The sequence below is a fragment of the Gopherus flavomarginatus genome, chromosome 1, assembly GCF_025201925.1.
Source record: "Gopherus flavomarginatus isolate rGopFla2 chromosome 1, rGopFla2.mat.asm, whole genome shotgun sequence".
NCBI lineage: Eukaryota > Metazoa > Chordata > Testudines > Testudinidae > Gopherus > Gopherus flavomarginatus.
This window is the reverse complement of record NC_066617.1, coordinates 92,347,954-92,354,727: the sequence shown is the minus strand read 5'-3', so window position 1 is coordinate 92,354,727 and position 6,774 is coordinate 92,347,954.

The following is a 6,774-nucleotide window of genomic DNA, read 5'->3' as shown; positions in this document are numbered from 1 at the left end:
GAAGTAAACCACCTGTTGTGACATGCCCATCTAGGACCCATGAATCTTGGAAAGGTGTGCTGTGGTGGGTATTGATCATTGTAGCAGTGGGGATTTATCTGCTGTTCTGACAGGGTCCAGTGCCACTTCAAATTGGTGTGTCCTAGCCTGTGGGGAGCTTGCTTCGGATTATGAGCTTGGTAAGGCTGGAGGGTTGATTGAAGGCCAGAAGAGGGAGTTTGGGAAAGCTTTCTTTCAGGATATAGTCCTTATTGAGTATGGAATGTAATTGTTTGATGATATCCCCTATAGGTTCCAGTGTGGGTCAGCAAGTTTGTATAATCTTTGGTGGTGGCCAGAACAGGTCCAAGTCCTGCCCATCCTCTGCCTTGTAAGCTGATTTTTTTTTAAATAAATGCTTACTGTCCATTTTTACATTAATAGTTTCCCTCTATTGCACAATGTGGAGAGTGTGGTGGGATGAGGGCTCTGACAGGGAGTGGGGGCTCTGGAGGGGGCTAGGGCAGAAGGTTGGGGGGATGAGGGCTCTGGCTGAGGGGCTCAGGGTGAAAGAGAGGGCTCAGGGCTGGGGTGCAAGGGGGTAAGGGCTCTGGCTTGAAGTATGGGCTCTGGGGTGAGGCCAGGGATCAGGAGTTTGGGGGTACAGACAGGCTGTTCCCGGGCTAGGATAGAGAGGACTCCCCCCCAGCCCTCTCCTCACCAGCAAGCTCGGGGGGGGAAGGGAGCAGCCCCCCTCTGACTTCCTCCAGCACACTCACTCCGCACCACTGTCAGTGCAGATGCTGCTAGGGACCATCAGGCTGAGGAAGCCCCCTCACCTCCATACTGGTGGGCAGGGGGCCTGCTAGCATGTGTGCACCACCTTCCCTCCTCCTCCTCCTCCTTCAGGTGGTAGCTGCTCAGCCTGCCACCAGCTCTGCTCCCTTTTGTAACCAGCAGCGGCAGGCAAGGGAGTGCAGTGCAGAGCAGCCCCCCAGGCAGGGACACTCTGGGGGAGACACACAGGGGTAGCAGGTAGGCCTGGCAAAAGAGACCCAGCCCCAAACATTGGTGGAGCCAGGCCCCAAGGCCCTGAATGTTGTTGGAACATGGGCCCATATAACTCACTGCCCCAGCCAAGAACTAATCTTCAAGGGATGCCCTTGGAAGCATATCCCCTTTATAACAATAATTCCCTATTTACAGCTACAGTTTGAGACCTATGAGTTAGCTAGTTTTTAAATCCATGTAATGTGTGCCATCTTCATTTTATATTGGTCTAATTTTAATCAAAATGTGGTACAGAAATTTAAATATATTATGTCAACACTATCAACCAAACTTAAACTCTCATCAAAAAAGGTATCAAGCTAGTTTGATAGGATCCATTTTCCATAAAGCCATGTTGATTTGCATGAAATTACATTAACCTTTAATTTTTTACAGCTTGGCATAGGACTTGATTTGTAAAGGATTGGGGCTTACCTTTTAGCACCCTCTTCCATCTGAGCCCACTCTCTCCCCTAGGCAAATTCTGCCTGGAGGTCTTTCAGAGAATCCAGGGAGGGTAGTTTTCAGACAGACTAATTGCTGTGGGTTTTATTTCAGCCTTCTTAACAGAAACAGGATCAAAGTTTCACAGCCTCTCCCCTCAGAGTCTGTAGGGATTAAATCCCTTACCCCAAGTTTATCCTCACCCAATAAGTTCATCAACCCAAAAGTTCTTGGTTCTTATCTTAGCGGATCTGTGATACCAGGACTTACCCCAATCTTCTATCTATTTGTACTCCTCCTCCTAACACTTATTCTAGCCTCTGGTAGATACTGCAACCCCCTTCCAGTTCCTCCTCCTCTCTTTATGAGGATCAGCCAGTTAAGTTTGGTGGTCTTTTCCCAGGTGCAGTGGCTGGACTAATTAGCCAGCTGCAGGCCTCTGACCCAGGGAAACAGTATCCCTTATGCCTTCACACAGATGCTTCATGCTTGATTATCTTGCCCTGGGTCAATGTCAGGTTGATAGGCCTATAATTACCTGGTACCTTGATCTCCTGCTTCATTCTCCCTTTTGTCTGTTTTACCCAACTATGATCTCTCGCATCATACTAGAATGGCAAACTTTTTGGGGCACAGACTGTCTTTTTATTTACATATGTACAGTGCCTAGCACAATGGGGCCTGGAAGCTCTAGGCAGAACTACAATACAAATTACTAATAGTAATATGGAACTCCACACTGCCCTTTTTAGAGTCACTTTTTGTGGTAGAATCCTAGTTTATATCGTAATAGGGAAATGTTAACTATGTTTTTTTTCAATCAGCCACCAGCTGATAAATTGTCACAATCATCAGATTATTTCTGTGACCTGGACCCATCCCCATTCCCTTTAGAAGCTAAAATCAGAAGTCATTTCTGAAGGGAGAGCAAAACATATTCTTAACCCCATGCCAGGGAACAAAGATGAAAAAGATAGACAGACTAGTAGGCCAGCCAGCAGGAATTATCTAATGAAAAGTCTCATTCACCACACAAATCAGGATGCATTATCTGACCAATAACAGTAATTATTTGACCACTCTAGCATGAATGTATGATTGGAGAGATCCAGCCTTTGAGAAGAAAAGATTATTGATATTATTTATCAAACAAATAAATAATTATTTCAAAATATATTATTAGTATAATAATTGCTAATTGTTGCAACTATGGTAAGAAGGCCAATAGATGTCAGTGTTCACTCCCATACAAATTCTGAGGCAGGTATTCAAGAAATGCTAAGACCTCTCAGCCCATTTTTTGCCTTGGAGTAGAAAGAACCCATCTCCTTACCAGAGTTGCAACTGTACTAGCAACAACCTAGTATTGTTTTCCTGACTAGTCTAGGTATCATGAGAAGTACCTAAGATGGGAAGTCAAATAGAAGTATGTTTTTTTTTGAAAACCTATTTAGCTAAATGTCTTGTCTAAACTAGGATTCAGAGGGGTGATTAACACCTTCTAAAACTCTAGTCATGACATAGAAATTGTAATTGCTAAACTGATGAAGTTAAAATTTATGCTCCTCCCTAAGTGACAGCACAGGTAACGTCATCATTGCAAAAAAGCTGTGGTTTTCCATCTACACTAGAAAACTAGATGGGCACAATTATGTTGGTCAGGATGTGAAAAATCCACCCTTCTGAGTAGCATAGTTAAACTGACCCAAGTCCCTATGTAGACAGGGCTAGATCAACGGAAGAATTCTTTCATCAACCTAGCTACTGCCCCCTGTGAAGATGGATTACCTAGATAGATAGCGTCTACACTGATGTGCTATAGCAGCACAGCTGCAGCATTTTAAGTGTAGACAAGCCCCAACTCATGTAAAATCTTACTAGAGACAAGGCACTGTAGTTATTGCTTCATTGTAGCCCTATACCTCCAGTTGATCTAGTTACAGCAAGGTAAAAACTACCTGTGGCTTGCCTCCGCTAATATTTTACTTTGAGACAGCTGATGTATAAAACATAGCTTTTTTTCAGAGAAGACATAGCCATAGTCCCCTAACTTGGTTTCAGATATGTTAGCCTGCATGTTAACAAGTGGTAAAGGTTTTTTTCATCCAATTGAGCTAACACAATTGAAAAATACACCCTTTTTGCAAGTCTAAGCAGGGACACAATCTCTACCATAATCATCACCCAACTGCTCAGCAGTCCAGACCTACTGTAAAATATTATACCAGTTATTTACAGATGAGTAAACTGAGACTTGATCTACATTTAAAAGTTAGATCTACATAGCTATGTCAGTCAGGGATGTGAAAAAACACAGCCCTGAATGCCGGAGCCATGCCAACCTAACTACAAGTATAGATGCTGCTTTGGCGATGGGAAAATGCTTCTGTCAACTTAGCTATAGTTGTTCAGAGGTGGCATCTCTACAGGGATAGAAAAACCCCACCCGTTGGTGTAGGCTGTGTCTATACAATGGGGTTATGCTGGCACAGCTACGCTGACATAGCTTTGCTGGCATAGTGTGCATAGTGTAGACACACCTGGGACATAGATAGTGTCAGAGCAGGGACAGGTCTCAGAAATTCTTCTGCTCTGATCAGTAGTCAACACTGCATCTCTTGCAACATTTGGGATGCATAAGCACATTTCACAATTTAAAAAATGTACTGTATTTACATAAAGGAGCACCTCTTTTACAAACCATTTTTGTCTGCTACAATGCAGAAATGCCTTTTAATTTTCACTCTAGCTCATCAAGCTGCAGGTGATAACAAGGCCACTATGACTTAAGCGTAGGAAAGAAATTATGGTAAATTGAAAAAGATACTAAAATAATGCCATTGTTTTAAATGTGTGGCTTAGCTCACAACCATGATGTCTATCTATACTATTATTTATTTGTATTATAGTAGGTAGCTCCTAGAATGCCAATCAGGGTCCCACTGTGCTAATAATTTTAATTATTAGGAATAATTTCCACTTACACTATATAGCACCTTTCATATGAGGATCTCATATATCACAACCAAATATGTAATACCCAGTAAAAGCCACAGAACTGACTGTTTTTCTTGTTTTGTGTCTAAACTCTATCTCAGAATATCATTAAAGCACAATGCATCAAATCCATCTCTGGTCATGCTCCATTGGCTAAACCAGGCATGACGTGAGCCCTCCAAGCCAGCAGGATCAATGAGTCTTAGGCTGTGTCTACACTACAGGGACTATGTTAGCATAGGTATGCCGGCATAACCCCTTATTGTAGATGTAGCCTATGCTGACAGAAGGACTTTTGCTATTGGTGTAGGAACACCATCTCCCCAAACGACTAGCTATATTAACAGAAGCATTCTTCCGTCAACATAGCTGCATCTACACTGGGAGTTTTGTTGGCACGTCAGTCAGGGTGTGTGTGTGTGTTTTTTTCACAACCTTAAGTGATGTAGCTATGTTGATATAACTTGTAAGTGTAAACTAAGACATATTACACCTTTCTGTGATTCTCGATGAACAATGGGATCATAAATTGCAAGATAACAAATAAAGTAGGAATAAGCAAAGGATCATTGCCTAAGGGCTTGTCTACACCAAAAGTTGTACTACTTTAACTATATCAGTATAGTTAAAGCAGTACAACCTCCCTAGTGTGGACTATATCAGCATAGATAAAGTTTTACAATTTCCCTAGTTTGAACACTACACGGATGCTTATACCAATATAACTTATTCACATACAATAAAGAGAATAAGCTATACTGCTATTAGACACTACTGTACCAGTATAACTGAATTCAACCAAGGAGTTGTATTGATATAACTATTTTGGTAAAAAAATCATACCCACACAAAGTTGAACTGGTGTAAAAACTGTAAATAGACTTGACCAAACAGTTTGTTCTTCCTGAAAGACCTCTTCTCCTACTCATTTTTCATTGTATTTTGTTGTTGCTGCTGCTATCTAAGCTATTGGCAGAGCAGGTTGATGAATTATCTGGAAGTTTTAAATGTTAGATCTGTGGGGGTTACACAGGATCTCCTTTTCAATGGAATTTTTTTTAAATGTATACAATCTGGAAACATTTTAATGCCAAAAGAAATATGACAACCTTCCCTTCTGCCAAAAGAAATCTGTTTCCTATTTTTGTTTTCTCCTTTATCTTTTTTACTTTCTATTTCCACCCCCTCTCTTGCACCATTTTTTCCTACCGGAGATCAAACAATTTGAGTCTCCTGTTACCTGTCATTTCTGACCCCTGAGTGGGCTAGATCTATGATTGACAAATGGCCAGGACCAGAATGAGGAAGAGTTTAGGGGAATACAATTTCTTTTATTAAAATAAACTAATTAGTTCAATGTAAGCAATGGTCTAAAAAAAAGATATCCCTTTCTCAAATATTTACTCTTCAAGCTCCGTGAGAGGAATTCTTTCTGGCAGGATGGGTTTTCTTTCTTTTCCTTTCTTTTCATCTCTCCTCTTTCTGCTTAGACTACTCTCCACTGTAATTCCCTTTGTTCTGGCTTTTGTCTCTTTTCCTTAGTTGTCTCTCCCTAATTCATCCTGACTATCTTTGCTTTCTCTGTATTGTCTCTTTTCTTTCCTCTCCTATCCTGTTGTCTGTCTCCCCTCTACTTCGTTAGTATTTGCTGTCTGCTCTCCATGGATATAGTTTGTAGAACATGGTTTTGCAGCAAGAGAAACTTAATTTTAATAAAGTTCAAGTGGGAGAATATTAGGCTATTGACCACTGACATAAATGTGTCTCTTGAAGGCATCTCCGATCTCTATGGGAATATGCTGAAGATAAGTTGCAATCACTATAATGGCTAGAAGAGGCTTGCAAGAGATATTTCAAAGCAGGAGGGCAGTAGGCGATATTCAGATGTGGGAGACTTGTCAGATATTAATACACCTTCCTTAGCTCTAGATATGTGTTCGAGTCTCTTCTGTGCATTTTCCTCTTAATTTCTGACAGTCCTTTCCTCAACTTTCTTTTGAGACTACTGATTTTGTCACAATTTAAATGTTCCTTGTCCCATGTTGAACTCCATTGGGATAGTTAGGTCTCCTAGTGTGCAGGGTAGGAAACTCTAGTCCATAATCAAAGACTACAAGAGATTTGATTCCAAATCCAATACACCTGCTTTTAGAATTGGTCAAAAACGTTAGGATTTTTTAAAAATAAAATTTGGTTTTATTTTTTGATAAATGATTTTTTTCCAGAACAAAGGCCATTTTTCATCAAAAAACATGTTTTGAAAATATTTGTTTCTTTCAAAATTTCCCTGTTTTTTAATGAACA